The sequence below is a fragment of the Eumetopias jubatus genome, unplaced genomic scaffold, assembly GCF_037043125.1.
Source record: "Eumetopias jubatus isolate StellerSeaLion01/CBP00866 unplaced genomic scaffold, mEumJub1_p1.0 scaffold_10, whole genome shotgun sequence".
Lineage (NCBI taxonomy): Eukaryota > Metazoa > Chordata > Mammalia > Carnivora > Otariidae > Eumetopias > Eumetopias jubatus.
The window spans coordinates 126,934,668-126,951,204 of NW_028274816.1; the positions used below are offsets into that span (position 1 = coordinate 126,934,668).

General features: G+C 42.9%; 1 protein-coding gene across 2 annotated transcripts in view; it reads left to right on the top strand.

Annotated features, from left to right (window-relative positions):
• The window catches only part of VPS53 (VPS53 subunit of GARP complex), a 139,422-nt gene that overhangs the window by 14,005 nt on the left and 108,880 nt on the right, over window positions 1-16,537 (top strand). The window lies entirely within an intron of this gene.

The following is a 16,537-nucleotide window of genomic DNA, read 5'->3' on the forward strand; positions in this document are numbered from 1 at the left end:
TTTGTAGTGCAACTCATTTCTTAAAATATACATTGTGCTACCCAAATTTGGGGGGAAAGGGAGGTGTCATCCTACAAATAAATGTCCTGATCTCGCATACTCCTGTTTCTCCCACTAGGAGCTTACCGGTGTTAGGAGTCTTTTTCTTTTTCTTTTACATTTTTAGTTTTATCCATGTCCCTATTTCTCCTACATTTTGTGGCTTTCTTTTCCCCCTAATAATCATCTTCCATTGGCCTGTTTGTAAGTATCTACCTTCTTCCTTGCTGTCATCATCATCAGTATTTCTTGTAGACGTATTAGTTTCCTATAGCTGATCCAATTTCCTGGTTCCTGCGTGGTTCTTAGTCCTTATTGCTTTGTTTTTGTCATTTAGGTTTCTCCCATGAAGCACCACTTCACAGGTGAGGCCTGTGTACATGGGGCCCTGGGAGGTAATAAAGAGTAACAATGTAGGGGCGCCTGGGTGGCTCAGTCATTAAGCATCTGCCTTCAGCTCAGGTCATGATCCCGGGGTCCTGGGATTGAGCCCCGCATCGGGCTCTCTGCCGAGCGGGAAGCCTGCTTCTCCCTCTCCCACTCCCTCTGCTTGTGTTCCTCTCTTGCAAGAGTAACAAGATAGTTTGTAAACACTCCAACCTCCTTCTGCCCTTTAGCTTTCCTCCTATATGTCTGGCCGTGTCATCTACCTCTTCAAAAACCTCAGTGGATTCTGTCTACCGAATTAAATCCAAATTTCTTTGCTTGGCTTTCAAGGCCTCAATCTGCCTTTCCAATTTTGCATCCTGCTGAGATCCATACATACATACAGAAGACTCAGTGCTCTACAAGCATGCCCTGTGCTTTCTGAACCCATGTACTTTTTGCCTAAAATTTTCTCTCTCCTTTTCTTCTAGTAACTTCATCTCAAAATCTTACCTAAGGCCCAGCTCAAATACGACTTTCTCCATGAAATTTTCTGTTTAGCTCACCTGGACATACAAAAGGAATCAGAATTTTAGACGTAGAGGGGACTTGGAACTCATTCTACAGATGAGCAGATTCATCCTGATATCCCTCAACTAGATGTATATCCTTTCTGCCCGCCCACAAACTCCCAGGCCTATGCCCATACTTTCCATTTGACTTTCATGGCCTCCTCTGACTTACTATTGAACACATCTTGTCTCCTTGACTAGTTTATAAGTTCCTTGAGGCAAGAACTGAATCGTCTTTATCTCTGTATTTCTCTCAACACATAGTTCACATGCAGTAATTTTATTCAACTGTATTGAATATTTGGTCTGTGTGAGACTAAAATAAACAAAATCCCTTTACCATAAAACATCATTATGATCAGTGTGTGTCCCCATAAAGCTGTTGAGAGCCTGATTTGTGTGTGACTAGTCCTGAATGACTACTATTTGAAATAATAACACAACTATTTAGTGTGATTAAGCCTGCGCTCAGAGTGGCTCATGAAAATACTTACAGGAGTCTCAGGTATTTCAAATTCCAAGAATGGGAAAATAATGTGAATGAGTCATCAGGATTTTTTGTTGGGTCATGCTATGTATGTTTTAACCTGTGGTCACAAACTAGCAGTAGTGGAGAGTCGGGCCCCAAATTAGACAGCAGGCAGGAACGTTGGCCTTCCCCACCTTCCCATATTAATAGGTTACAGGTTGCTGCAGCAGGGCAGGTCGTGTTTCAGAGAGCAAGACCACATTTTCAAGAATGTTTAGATAGCATTTCAATCTGTGGTGGAGTTTTGTGTTCGTCTCCTTAGAATCCAGACAGAAAGGAAGCCCAGAAGAAATAATTGCTTTTCCTGTCATCCCCTCCATCTGTCTTTTCCAGCAGTTTGTAACACAAGCTGAGGTCGAGACTTTTTTTTTTTCCAGGGAGCTTTTGGGTCCCATCCTTCTCAACTCCAAGGGGTAAAAGTCTTGCTGTCCAGCCCCGGCTGGCTGGTGGTTTGCTGAAGAGAGACTCTTATTTGACTGGCACAGACTTGGGAGAGTTACAGATGTTCCAAAATACCGAGTTTTATAGGTCAAGAGGCCCCAGATTCCCCTCTTCCCTGGAATAGAGGAAAAGTCCGCCTTCAGAACTTATTTCCTAAGCTTCTGAGGAACACTCGGGAGGAGGGCAATATTACGGATCGAAGGATATTGCATCTTGATTATGTTCAACCAGAACTGATGTGCTTTTTAATTTGTAAAGAAGGGGCGGAATGTTTACTTCCTGTTCACAGTGTCTTAAAAGATATTTTTAGCAAAAATTTTTGAAAAGCGGTGCTTCTCACTACAAAATTATTTCTGAGGAGGCAGTGATTTAGAAATTGAAGGTACAGTAAGGCACTTTCTTTGATTTTTGAGATTTCTGAAGTACCAGCTGCCTGGTTAGCACTCTGTTCCACATTTTGGAGAGCCTCTGATTGTTGACCACCTCCTACATGGCAGACTTGAACTGGTTTAGTCTGTGACCTCTTCTAACCAGACTGTGATGCTCGTACAAAGTTAATACAGCACAGAATTCTCCCCATTTTCTTCTGCTGAAATCATCAGGCAAAAGCTTTAATTAAATGCCCACATGTTTCAAACTTTGTGGGTAAGATGAGTCAATTCAATTAATACAGGATCTCATATGCTCTGAACCTTCTGCAGCTTCCCAAGAATTAAAACAGACGGCTTGACTGTGGGTAGAAAGAGGTGAATAGAGGAGCGGGTTGGAAAAAGAAAAGGTTGGCGTGTGACGTTTCAAGGGTGGCTCAAGCTTGACCACTTCCCAGTATGCTCACTGAGAAACACCAAAAGCATCAGCCACTGGGCTTCTGTCTCTGGAGTGGAGCTTGGCTGTACTGTTAACTGTTGCATCAGAGCAAGATTAAGGTTTGGGAGGGGAAGAAACTGTTAATTGCCATCTGTAGCTCAGCTCACCAAAATTTGATTGTAAGAAGCTTTAAGTATCCATGGTACAATCTTGCATGCAGTTCAGGAATCCTTTCGGTGATAGCCTTGACATTTCATTGGCCTTCTTCCGCGTGGGCAGTCACGGTGATGGGCAGCTCACTATGTTGCTGTATAGGACAGTCTCAGTCTATTCCAGCTTCTGGCAGCTTTCGTTGTAAGAAACTTCTTTCTTAGACTGAACTGAAATAGTAAAATAGACCCCATTTTAACATCTCATTGCTCTAGTTCTGCCAGCAGGATGGGTGTAAGCCTAATCCCTTTTCCTCATCATAGTTTCTAAAATTTTAAATGGGTATTATGTTCCTTTCTTAGTGTTCCTTTTTCTAGGCTAACCATTCTTAGTTTCTTCAGCTTTATGATCTGATTTCCAGACCCTTTATCATCCCGGTTGCCTTGCAGTTTGTCAGCATCATTTTTAAAATGTGGTTCCTGGCCAGGAGTAGACATACTGTGTAGACACACAGTGGGATGGCTTACCTCCTTTTTCTGCACTGGGGCTGTTAACGTGGGAATTGGGGTTCAGGGGGACTGAAATTAATTATTATAATTCCTGAAATTAATTATTCATTTTTGTATGAATAGATTTATTTCTTGAGAGAGTACTTATTGATTTTTCTAAATTCTCTAAGGAGTCTGACTCTTCAAAGGTTAAGGACCACTGGTTTAGACACTGTTCTCCCCTTACCTCGGACTGGGTGCAGTTTTTGGCAGCCGTGTCACACTGTTGGCTTCTGCTGACAGTCGAGTTGGCTGTTCTCTGAAACCCCCAGGTCAAGAGTGGCAAACAGATGTCCACAGAGCTAAGAAAGTGATCTAAATGGCTTCAGCAGGCCAGTGTGCATCCACATGTATCCCGTGGGCAAATGAATGCTCTGTCTAAAGGGGACAGCCACAACCCAGTTCAAACTAGCTGTGGTCAGGCCTGAATGCAGACCCAGAGATGCCAGATCTATCAGTTTTTCAAGAGAAGCCGGAAATCCGGATTTTTATGGGACTCTCCAGATTTTTAGATGTTGGCTTATTGTCTTTCACAAATACTGCTAAGGCCAAACAAAACACATCTGTGCCATCAGTTTGCAACATCTGCCCCAGGTCTTTTTGCATATGAACTACTTTTCAACTTTTCCCTCCTCTGTTTAAGAGATTCTTTTGAGATCAAGTGTTGGACTTTATGTCTCCCCCCACCGCACCCCATTTCATCTTGCTAGTTTTGCTTAATTGTCCCAGCCAGTTGAGGCCTTTTGGAATCTTGATAACCTCCCCGTTTTATCATTAGCAGACTTGCCAGGCATGCCTTCTGTGTCTTCATTCACGTTGTAGATGAAAAGGTTGAACAGGATGGGTTCAGAGCCATGTGGCTCTCACTATGAGAGACTTATTTTTCTCTTCCTTATCCTCATTTTGGTACAAAGTGCCAGCCCCAGAAAACACAGAATTTCTTCCTGTCCTTGGTATCTGTCCAGGGCCATGTCTCTTAAATTTTCCATGTCTCCATTTTCCTCAGAAAAGGGGACTAATCATACTTGGCATTCTTTATTCATGGAGATATCATAAAGATTTATTAACTAAATCAGTAAAGCATGTTGCCTTCCAAGGAGAAAGTGTTCTTTGCTTTTCATCCTCAAAATTAGCCTATCATCGACATTGAGTAGGGTATGTGCTATGGTGAGCGCTGTGAATTGTGCAAAACTGTTGAAGCACAGATCTGTACTTTTGAAACAAATAATGCAATACATGTTAAGAAAAAAGAAAAAGAAGACGATAGCAGGAGGGGAAGAATGAAGGGGAGTAAGTCGGAGGGGGAGACGAACCATGAGAGACGATGGACTCTGAAAAACAAACAGGGTTCTAGAGGGGAGGGGGTGGGGGATGGGTTAGCCTGGTGATGGGTATTAAAGAGGGCACGTTCTGCGTGGAGCACTGGGTGTTATGCACAAACGATGAATCATGGAACACTACATCAAAAACTAATGATGTAATGTATGGTGATTAACATAACAATAAAAAAATTTTTAATTAGCCTATCATCTAATTCAGGCGTTAAAATGAAAATAACTGTGCTCCCCAAGACCCTGAACTAGGTAAATGGTGGGAGTTCACAGCATAACACTGATCTTCATTATGTGGGGCTATGAATTGGTATTTGTCAGCTCTCTAGCAGGATGATTTGAATTTTTCCCCTCCATCACTTCAAATTTATTCTTTCATCCTCTCTTTGGGAGGAAAATGAAGCCCACTGATGGAAGAAAATAAATGGCATTACTATTAAAGGGACTATAAATAGTTTGAAAAGGAAGGGGAGGGGCATGTCACTCACTTCCTCCTGCTGAAACATACTAAATCTAAAGCAATTGAGCTTTTAAAGCATATGCTCAAATTTTTCCATTAGTGATCAAATTTTTCCATTAGTGACCAAGAATGGTTAGGCATTTTTTGTTTCTTTTACATTTTTTTTTAATTATTTTTTTCAAAATGTCCACAGAAGATACTAACCTTTGGAAATTGCTAAGACCTTAGAATGACCTGGGAGTGCAGGAAGCACTACGACCACCCCGTGGGGCAGTGCTGGAGTCAGGTTGTGAGGGTTCTCGGGGCCCTGTGCCTTGCCTGCAGCCTTTCGTAGGGGAATGGGGCCCCTGGTTTTGATCGAGGCTCCTCAACCAGGATTTCTGACATCTGGTGCAGAGGTCAAGGTTGGTTTGCCTTTATTTGGCAAGTTGACTCTGAGTGAGCATTCAGTTTGGCCTGCTTGTAGAGCGCTGCTGACTGTAGTCGAGACAAGGACTTGTAGTGACTGGGCCAGTCTTAGCACTGTGCTTCATCCTGTTTTCTGCCCATTTTGGCAGAGTGACTTGGCCGCTGCGTATTGGAACCCCTCGCCACTTGTCTTCTAAAAATCTCTGATTTTAAGACAACCGCTAAGGAATTCAAACAGCTGTCTTCTCTCTCCTCTGTGTGCAGTGAAGGACTGAGCAGTTCATTTGAATTCTCCAAGGGTTGGGGTGATTGGACGTTGTCACTGATGTAATGTTGGATGGCAGCCTGGGTCAAGTGAAAAAACTTTTGAATTTAAATTTTGGCTCTGCCACTGGGTGTGACTTTGGACAAGTTACTTAGCTTCTCCAAGCCTCAGGTTCTGCATCTGTGATAAGGAGAGAATCATACTTCCTTGAGGGTGGTGGGGCTCAGTGTGCTTAGCAAATGGCCAGTCTCTGCCATGGATTATGATGTCACCCGCTGGACTATCCTAATGCTGTGCGTCCAGGCATTGGTCACGGTCCTGGGGCTTTTCCATCAGCTCCGCTCGTTTCCGTTCCTACTTGCCTTGCTTCAAAGCAGCTGTAGGTTTACTTGCCCTGAAAGCCTCCCTACTGTCCCTCAGCGTGCTGTTGTCAGAATGAAAATTGCCGCACAGCTTCCCTGTGGTCCAGAGTATCTGCTGTTCCATTAGAGGTGCCGAAAGGCTCTGTTCTCTTGTCTTGTCCTTAAGACCTGCATCATCTGTTTTCCGGGCTTGCCTCTCACCCAGGGTTCTAAAAACGGCTTCTGAGAGATGGCTTTGAGCAGTGGTTCTCAGGGCTTCACACTTCCCCAACAGCGTCCACTAACGTCCTCCACTGTCTCTGCATTATGAGAGGAGGCCCTTCCCAGTTCCCCACTCTGCAGTTTTTCTCATGAGCACGCAGCAGAGCTCTTGGGAAGGAGCCCAAGATTGGCTGTGCAGTGCTGTGTGTGTGCAGCTCCCGAAGGTTCTGTCCTGATGCACTAGCCCCACACTAGGCCACTAGTAATTTGTTAGAAATTTTAGTTGATTCCTTCCTGTCTGCTTGAACAGCTCTGCCACATAGGAGGCGACCAAGGACTTTTAAAGTAGCATGGTATGATAAGTTCATTAAAAAGATTTTAGATTCCACGCTGCAGCTAATCGTTAAGAATCTACCACTTTTCAGGTTTTGATGTAGTTTCAAGGAGGATTATCAACAAGCACCTGAAAAAGGTATTAAAATATTTCTTTCTTTTCTAACTGCTTATCTGTGTGAAGCCAGATTTTCATCATATTTTTCAACCACAACAACATATCATAGCAGAGTCCATACAGAAGCATACACACGAGTCCAGCCAGCCTCTATTAAAGTAGACACCGAAGATGATTGCAAAGGCACAGAAACAGTGACACTGTTTTCAAGAAATTTGTTTTGTTTGGTGGGGGAATAGAGTTTTGTGGGTTTTATTTAAGATTTTATTTATGTGATAGAGAGAACACAAGCGGGGGCAGAGGGTGGGAGAGGGAGAAGCAGACTCCTGGCCCAGCGGGGAGCCCAATGTGGGACTCAATCCCAGGACCCTGGGATCATGACTTGAGCCGAAGGCAGACGCTTAACTGACTAAGCCACCCAGGTGCCCCATAGGGTTATTTTTCATAAAAATATGTTATTTATGTTAACACATAATGAGCTTATTGTTATTTTTAAATGGATTAATAGATAAATGGTTTTTAAACTTCTCAGCGTTAATTTCCAGTATGGTATATATCAATAGGTACAATCCACGAAAACAAAATCTCTTTGGGGATCTCAGTAATTTCCAAGGAAATGAAGGGACCCTGAGATAGAAAGTTTTAGAAATGCTCTTTCTGAGTTAAATAAGTAGGGATCTCGGGCAATTTGGTTTTTTGTTTTGTTTTATTTTGTTTTTTTAAGATTTTATTTGTCAGAGAAAGAGAGAGACAGCAAACGAGCACAAGAAGGGGAGAACACAAGCAGGAGGAGCACTCAGTAGGGAGCCCGATGCAGGACTCAATCCCAGGACCCTTGGATCATGACCTGAGCTGAAGGCAGACGCTTAACCGACTGAGCCACACAGGCGCCACCCCCCCGAGGCAATTTGTTCTTGATTTTTATGACAGTGACTCTGATTAGTATATTTGTTCATTCACTCACTCAGTAAATATTGAGTGAGTGCCTTCTGTGTTTTGGGCACTATTCTAGGCATTGAGGATAATGCCAACAAACTAAGCAAAGAGACTCGAATTGTGACGTTTATTTGTTTCCGGATTCTGTGGCTGTTAAGGAGTTAGACCCATGACCTTGGTTCACTAAGCATGTCTGCCAGAAAACAGGTATAGAAATTTTTCACATGACTTTTCAGCTTTTACTTATAGTCATATGGCTTTTCCATCTCATCAATTAGCTTAGCTTTTTGTTTTGCTTTTTTTTAAGATTTTATTTATTTGAGAGAGTGAGAGAAAGTGAAAGAGAGAGCATGGGGGGGGCAGAGAGAGAGGGAGAAGCAGATGAGCTGGAAGCCTGATGCGGGGCTCCATCCTGGGACTCTGGGATCATGACCTGAGCTGAAGGCAGACGCCCAGTGACTAAGCCACCCAGGCGGCCCTCGGTTTTGTTTTTTAATATTTAACCCTACCTGCTGCATCACTATATATTGTCCTTTTAATGTATTGCTGAGTTCTGGCATTTTGATCTGGGATTTGCATTCATATTCAAAAACTTCATTCCTTTTTTATGACTGAATAATATTCCACTGTGCATATACCACATTTCGTGTATCTGTTCATCTGTTCGTGAGCACTCGGGTCATTTCCACCTTTTGGGTGTCGTGAACAATGCTGCAGTGAACATTGACATACAAATATATCTTTGAGTCCCTCCTCTCAGTTCCTTTTAGTATATACCTAGGCATTGAATTGCTGGATCATACGGTAATTTTTAATCATTTCAATATTTAATTTCTTTGGGCACATTTTTCCCCACGTTGCTCTGAACTTTAATAGATTTATTTTTCCACTAGACAAGCATATGTTCCTATTTTATCTTCATTTAATCCATAGAGACTGTGTGTTTCAGATTAGCTGTAAAGTCATAAAAGTTTTTGTGTTCAGTACCTACTAACAGTGATGCTGCCCCCTCCAACCAGGAAAACTACTCAGATTATTTCTTTTAGCTAGCAGTTGGACTCTTTCCTCCCTGACCTTAGAAACACATCAAGTCCCACCTGTGTGCAACATGACTACTGAAAATGGTTTTAGGAAAATAGTGTGCCAAGAAGGAACACTGAAATTTATTATTCTTCTGAGCCATCTCCATATAAATTGGCACTCTTGAGAAGCCAAGCAGGAAGGTCAAGCATAACTTTTGCCATCTGCTTGTTTCCATGTTAAAGGCAGTCACAAGTTTAAACTAGAGTCTCTGTGCATCTAAAGAGGAAAATGCCATTCGTCACTACTGTAACTGCTCTGGCTATTACCCAGGTTACTCTTGCTTTTGACTGCTAGTAGTTAGTGATTTTGGAAGGAAAATTCCACCTTAGTTTGAGGTTGCACATTAGAAAAATTGCTGACAGGGCAAAGCTTTCTGGGTTCCAGGTCCTTAACATAGTAAGTCATTCAGACACATTTAAACAATGGATGGAAATTTGAAATTCTGTCTTCATGTAAGAACCTGACCTCCTTTTTCCTCTTCCTTTTTTTGTCCATGGAAATACAGAATTTAGAACAGAATGAGTTCAGTGGTGTGGTTTCTCTGTCATCCTTTCCATTTATAAATCCCGGTGAGTCTGTAATACAGCTATAAAATTTCCTTTCCTGTAATTTGGTCTCTGAGGTCTCCTCTAGAAGGAGATGAATTTTGTAAAACTAAAGATAATGCTTTTTTTAGTCTGCTTGGTTTGGTGCTCTACAGTCATCTAGATTAAAGCTCTAAAACATGTAAGAAACTTACCATCCTTCATATAGTATTGGATCACATGCCAGGATTTCTGACTCTTGTTTCCATGTTGTACTGTAAACTCTGAACAGACGCTGTGTTCATCTCTAGGTGTTGTATGTGATAACCTAGAATATGGATGTTAGGCAAACCATATTAGTGCTACTCTCATTATGGCCTCCAACCAGAAGGGGGACACTTCTTCTGGAGTTGTACTTACTGACCAGTAAATTTGATCATCTAAATACTGCCTTTTATAAAGCAGAAGAAGAGGTGAACTCTAAGGGGTCTTTACCCCATCTCAGACCTAATTACTCACCTTTGTCTCTTTGTCATACTTCTGAACTGTTCTTGTTCTCAGTCTCATAAGAACAGTAGGGACAGATAGCCAACCCATACGGTGATACCATTTATGGTAGGCCAAGTGCAACACTTTTTTTTTCATTGAGTACTTGAAGATTCTGATCTTTGGAGATTTCTGGTGACTGGAATAGCATCTTGTGGTCAGGTTCCAATACATTTTTTTTTAAAGATTTTACTTATTTATTTGGCGGCGGGAGAGAGAGAACAAGTAGGGGAAAGGGCAGAGGGAGAGGGAGAAGCAGACTCCCCATTGAGCAGGGAGCCTGATGTGGGCCTTGAGCCCAGGACCCTGAAATCATGACCTGAGCTGAAGGCAGAGGCTTAACCGACTGAGCCACCAGGCACCCCAGGTTCCAATACATTTGTCAGCCCTGTAGTTACCCCTCATCTCTAGAATTAAGAATGAACTGTCATAAGACTAATAAAGTCTTTCTCGATTGATTCACTGTAAGCAGACATGTGAGTTGCTTTGACAGAAGGTAAGTTTGGAGTCATTTGTCTGTATCTATAATGTTGATGTTTTACTACAACATAAATATGTTTATCTTCTACAAAATATTGTTGCGCATATTACTTGATCTTCACAAAGGTGTGAATCAGCCATATAGGTGTTATTCTCCCCCATTTTTCAGATGAAGAAACAGGCTCAGATGGGTTCCGTGACTTGCCCCAAATCACACTCAGTGAATTACAGATCCAGATTTTCTGATTCCCAGGAGGCTGTGTGCTTGTCCATCCCAAATTCTCTTTTGAAACAGTGACATAGTTTAAAAGCAGATTTGGGAGCCACCTTTTTCCTCCTTCAGAGCCTGAATGGTTAAGTTGTTCACTAAGGAATCCTAGCAAGGACAGTGACTTGGCCTGGTTAACCCTCGGGGTCCGTCTCAGCATGATGAGGAAACTAGGCTGAAAAAAGAGCTCAAGGATAAACAGAGAGAGCTGTGTCGCCTGTGTACGCCTGGGGTATTGGAGAGAGTTCAGTGAAATAGGAAGAGAAGATCATTCAGATGAAGCCCCAAGGGGTGGGGGGGGGGAGCCTGTGGCCTAAAGGGCATTTGGTACAGAAGGTATCTCCAGAAATCAGCTGAAGGACCATCCAGATGTCAGCACAAAAGGTTGTTTTCTTCTTTGTGAAGACTCATGATCTAGGTGAAAGTTTCTAAGTGACTAAAATAAGGAGTAGCAGTAAAATATGGGGGATTCAAATTTAACTTGGCAACCAGGAAGTCCGAGCTGTTTGTGGGAAGCAGTCCTTTGTTAAACTTGGACAAATGGTTCCTTGAAGCGTGTCCCATCTCCAAAAATATTGAATTTCTGTACCTTTTATTTGGCTGAGACATTTGTTTAAACACTTCCTTCTCGTTGCCATTTGGGGTTGTTGCTTTCAATGTGCTCATCCCCCAGGGTTACATTTCTGCAGAGGGAGCTGTGCTCAAATGCATTCGCCACTCCCAGCTATTTCAAGGCTAACGTATTTTAAGTTACAGTGATAACAGATATAAGCAGAACTTTAAAATGTCAATATTTAGTCTTGTTTGGGCACCGCTCAATTTGTATCCCATTCTCATCTTGTGATTTTAACTTCTGGCTTGTCTCCTAAAAACAATAAAAATGAACTCTTTGGTTCATGTTTTCAGTGGATGTGGTTTGCAGAAATCATAAATAAAAGTGACTTAGGTGGAACGGAGCATTTTAACAAATAAGGTGAGAGTTACTCCTTTTGCCTTTTACATTCTTTTGGTTCACAAACTTGGAAAGAAATCTGTGCTTTAAACAAAACCCCTTTATACTTAAGGTTTCTGAATGGGCAGTGGAGGAGTTAGTGTTAATACTGGTGATTCTCATCTCATCTCATGGGTGTCCATCTGCCATTTGACAATTTCTGCCAGACCTGGAAGGTACCTGGTATGTTCTAGGATACAGGAAACTGTGCACCTGCAGCCATCCATAGCCATGAGACTCCTGTAGCCTCTGCCACTGTTTGGCGCCGTTGTCGGGACTGGGCTGCATTGTTATTATTGCTGTGGCTTCTTCAAGCACCTCTCCTCCAGCTGCGGATGCCCTGTTTCCATAGCAACGGCTCTTGGCGATGCCAAGGGTAGCAGGCAGTATCAAAACAAGGGACATTCCATAAATAAAGGCTACTTATCCCCGGCTGTCTACCTCCGGTAGATGTTCCTTGCTTTCCAAATGATTCTGGCATTCTTTACTCATACCCTCTTTGTGTCATTATCTTACAGTTATTTCTATTTCTTACATGTTTAAAAGCTCTTTAGAGACGGGTCCCCATCTAGTGCTCTTTTCTTCTCAGTATCTAGCATAGTACATATAATAGGCTTACTTTTTATTGAGGAAGTGAACAAAAGATTGAAACTTTTTTTTTCCTGGAGAATGTCTCATTTTCAACATAGTTCAAAGGTACATAGTTCAAAAGTTTCCCTGATCCATGAGCCATTCTTCTGCATATGCCTGCAGGTGTTGAACTTAACCAGCTTTCTTGCAAACTCTAAAGGATGGGTCGACAATTTTGGCTATTGAAGGGATAGTCACATTTGAAATATCATACTGCATCTGGGAGATCTGGGAATAATATTAATAATGGCCATTTAGTGAGCCCCTTTTATGTGCTGAGGCCTCTGTCAGGACTCTCAGGTGCGGAAGACAAAATCCCAGTTCAAGTGGGCTTAGGCCAAAAGGAGGACTATTTGAAAGGCACTTGTGTCTTGTTTTGAAGAAGTTGAAGTCAGACCGTGGAAGAGTAGTGTCTCAACTGAGCTTGTCAAACAATTCAAGCCCGGGATTGGAATACTCAGAATTTTTCTGTGTCTGTCTCTGTGCATGTGTTGGCTTCATCATCCGTACCTGGAGACCAGCCTCCTTCCCTTACTGGGGAACCTTGCTGCTCTCTAACTTAGCTTCTTATCTTGGGGCTCCCACCAGAGAGAGGTGAACACTCTTTGCCAATTTATTCTAGAAAGTCACAAGAAAACTATTTGGCCCACCTTGAACCAGGCCTGCTTCTGAGACAGCACACTCTCTGTAAGAACACGATGAGAGGAAGATTCCCAGAAGGAAGGAACTGGGTAAGCAGTTCCAAAGGTGTTCACAAATAAGCCCTGTGTTCCTTCCTAACCAAATGTCTTTGAGGTAGGAGCTCCTGTTCTAGAAATGGTGAGCTTGTGCCTCCTAGAAGGAAAGTGGCTTGATAGAGATCACAGTAAGTGGCAAGGCCGACACTCAAATCCCAGTCTGCTGGTTCAAAAACCCTTGCTTTTTACTAATATGATGCATTGCTTTTCCAAACAATAGGAAAGGAACTGGCAGACAAATGTAAAGTTGGGCCACAGGAATGATAGCAGAATAGTGGGAAAATACAGCTTTCTTCCCAGAAATCTTGAATATTAGCACCGTATTTTTTCAAGGAACATAAAGCCATACCAGTTCTTCTGAAAATGATTAACCTTTTCCTCCTTCCTGCAGTGGTGACAAATGGGATCTCAGTTTCAGATCTCTTAGAGGCTGCCTGTGGACTCAGGATAAAAGCGATACAATTCTCTAATAGAGCAACTACAAAATTACATGCATCTACGAGCCAAAGGGGATATTAATTTCTCAAGGCATTTCCATTGGCTCAGATCTCCTCTGTCTACACAAGTGGCAAACGACAGTTCTGGAAAAAAAAATGTAAAAGATGAAAGAAAAAAGCAGTGGAGTCTGTGGTGCCAGGTTCCATGCTGCTTATCTTCTGTGCACATGACCTAACATGGCTTCGGTAGTCTGATCAGGGTCTACTTCGGGAGGCAAGGAAAATGAAGAGTAATGGTTACAGTTAATGATGCACAAAAATACAGAGATAGCCTAACTGGTTCTGCTCAGTCTTCTAAGCTAGCTCAGTGGGATGCTTTGCCTCTCCCCGTGGTAGAATTAGAGTCTCTAAAGAGGACCGCTGTAGTAACTGCTGCTTAATAACACCCTCGAATGCAGGCTGTAGCCACGCTCCTGTGCTCAGTTTAGAAATTCCGGTAAGGGTAGACTGAAAACAGACATTTTTTGGGTGATTAGTTCTGTTTTTAATCCACATACAGCTTGGAATGGGAAAGTAGCCACATTTTATTTTAAAGAGTATCTAGTGACAGTGCCAGAATCTTTCTTTCAGCACATTTTCTGATTAGCCAGGTAGTAAAAGTATTTTAGTATTACCTAAAAATAAAATCTTCACCTTTTGTAAGTCTTTAATGATTCTTCCAAATGTCAAAGCACTCTTCTTCCTGTGTGATTGATTATGAGAGATTAGATATCAAACATTAGGGTGTGTGTTGAGAATGGCTCTGCTTAATGGGATGAGCTTCAGAAGAACCCTGTTGACTCTGGAAAATGAATCGTATTAAATTTCCTCAACTTCGTACATTGTTACAACAAGCAAAAGTATTCCAGTCGGGGGAAAAAAAAAATCTGGCAAACAGTTTATCTTTCTTTAAGACTGAAATGTAAGATTGTGTGAGTCTTATTTGTTTGCTGGAAGAAAAATGTGGTACCTTCAGCAGAGACGGTTCTGGTAGGATGCCATATTGAGAAGAACAACTTCGGGTAGAAACTCTCTGAGTAGGGATCGTGCACACGTCTTCAGACCTTATATCTAAATGTAGAACTTGGTCCTTTTTGCCTTTCTGAACTGAATGTCATGTGTCTTAGGGTGCTTGGCTAGAAGATGGTTCTTATAATCCCATTAGAGCATCACTGTGCATGACATGATCAATAATATCACAGAATCCTGTGCAAGCTGTGCCCCCAAAAGTTAGTCCTTTCTGGTGGGCGGTTGCCTTTCAGGTAGTGCTTTTTTATACCATGACCTGCCATCTTTTAGAAGACTCCGAAGGGTTTAGAATTTATTGACCCCTTGCAGCATCATGGGCATGAGACTCCATATTTGCCAAATAGATAACAGTTACAGAAAGCGTGGCACTGTGTTTTTGAACCACTGCTGGTAGGTGTGTCTGAGGTTAGGGAAAGGCAGGGGTGTCAGTCAGCACCCCTTGCTCAGAGTAGCAGTCTCAGCACGGCTGCTCTTCTGAGAAGTGTCCCGTGACAGTTTTAGTCAGTTGGCAAGTTTTTGTCAAGTTCCAGCTGTGCTTTAGCTTTGGTTAGACTCTGTAGGTGATGTGACCATATAGATGATCAATCACCCGAGTCACTTTTCAGAGTGAGAAGGAGCTATTAATGATGATACCGAGACAGTAATCATAAACTGGACCTGTCCGTCTGGCAACCATCATGGGTGATTGCCTGAACCTATAGGGGATATAAGAATGCCAGCCGTGTCCTTGGTCTACACTCTAAAGGACATTTACAGCCCTGTTTGAGAGCTAATATATTTGAGAGAGAGAGAGAGAGAGAGAGAGCACGTGAGTGGGGAGGAAGGGGCAGAGGGAAAAGAGAGAGAGAATCCCAAGCAGGCTCCACACTCAGCTCAGTGCAGAGCCTGACTCGGGGCTCAGTCCCACGACCGTGAGATCATGACCTGAGCCAAAACCAAGAGTTGGACGCCCAACCGACAGAGCCACCCAGGCGCCCCAAGAGCTAATACTTATACACTAAATAATCTAAGAACATTGTAAAAAAGTTAGTCTCTGATTGTCCCATTACCACCTCCCCCCAACCTCCCGAATCAACTTCTCTTCTGTTGAATCATTCCCACACTTGGCCCGTGGAGGCATCGCTCATCTTCAAAATGTCTTCCCTCCATTCCATTTGTTGCCCCGTTTTTCTTGTCTTCTCCTAGCAAACACTTTTTGAAACAATAATCTACCCCAGGGGTCAACAGACCTTTCCTGCTAAGAGCCGATAGTAAATATTTTGTATTCTGGCCCCTGCTCTGTACTCGTCTCCACTTCCATCCCCTCACTCCACTGCACCTGCTCTTGTCAAGGTCGTCAGCAACGTCCCTGTTGTCAAATTCAGTGGCATTCTCTATCCTAATTTACATACATTTTTTAAAAAGATTTTATTTATTTATTTGAGAGAAAGCGCACGTGCACAGGCAGGTGGTAGGAGCAAAGGGGGGGGGGGGGGACGGGCAGACTACATGCTGCGCTCACACCCAGAGGAGTAATCCTTGATTCTTTCCTTTCCCTCATTATCCTCATCTAGTCCTCAAGGAGTCCCGCAGGGACTTCAGATCTTTCTAGAAATCCCAGTCACTCCACTTCTTCCCAGCACCACTGGCAGCCTGCTCTAGAACTGCCCTGTTTCTCACCTAGAGCACTGCAGCCCTTCCCAGCAGTCTGTTCTTTCATTCCTGAGTCTGTATGGCCCCCGCCGCATAGCCACCAGGGCAGTCTTTTACACATGCAAACCATTTGCCAGTCCCTTGTTTAAAATCCTTCAGTGGCTTCCCTTTGCACTTTGAACAAAACCCCGTGATTTCACCAGGCCTTTGAGGCCCCCCCAGGCTCCAGCGCCTGCCTGCTTCTCCAAATTATTAGCACTTCCCACTCCAATAAC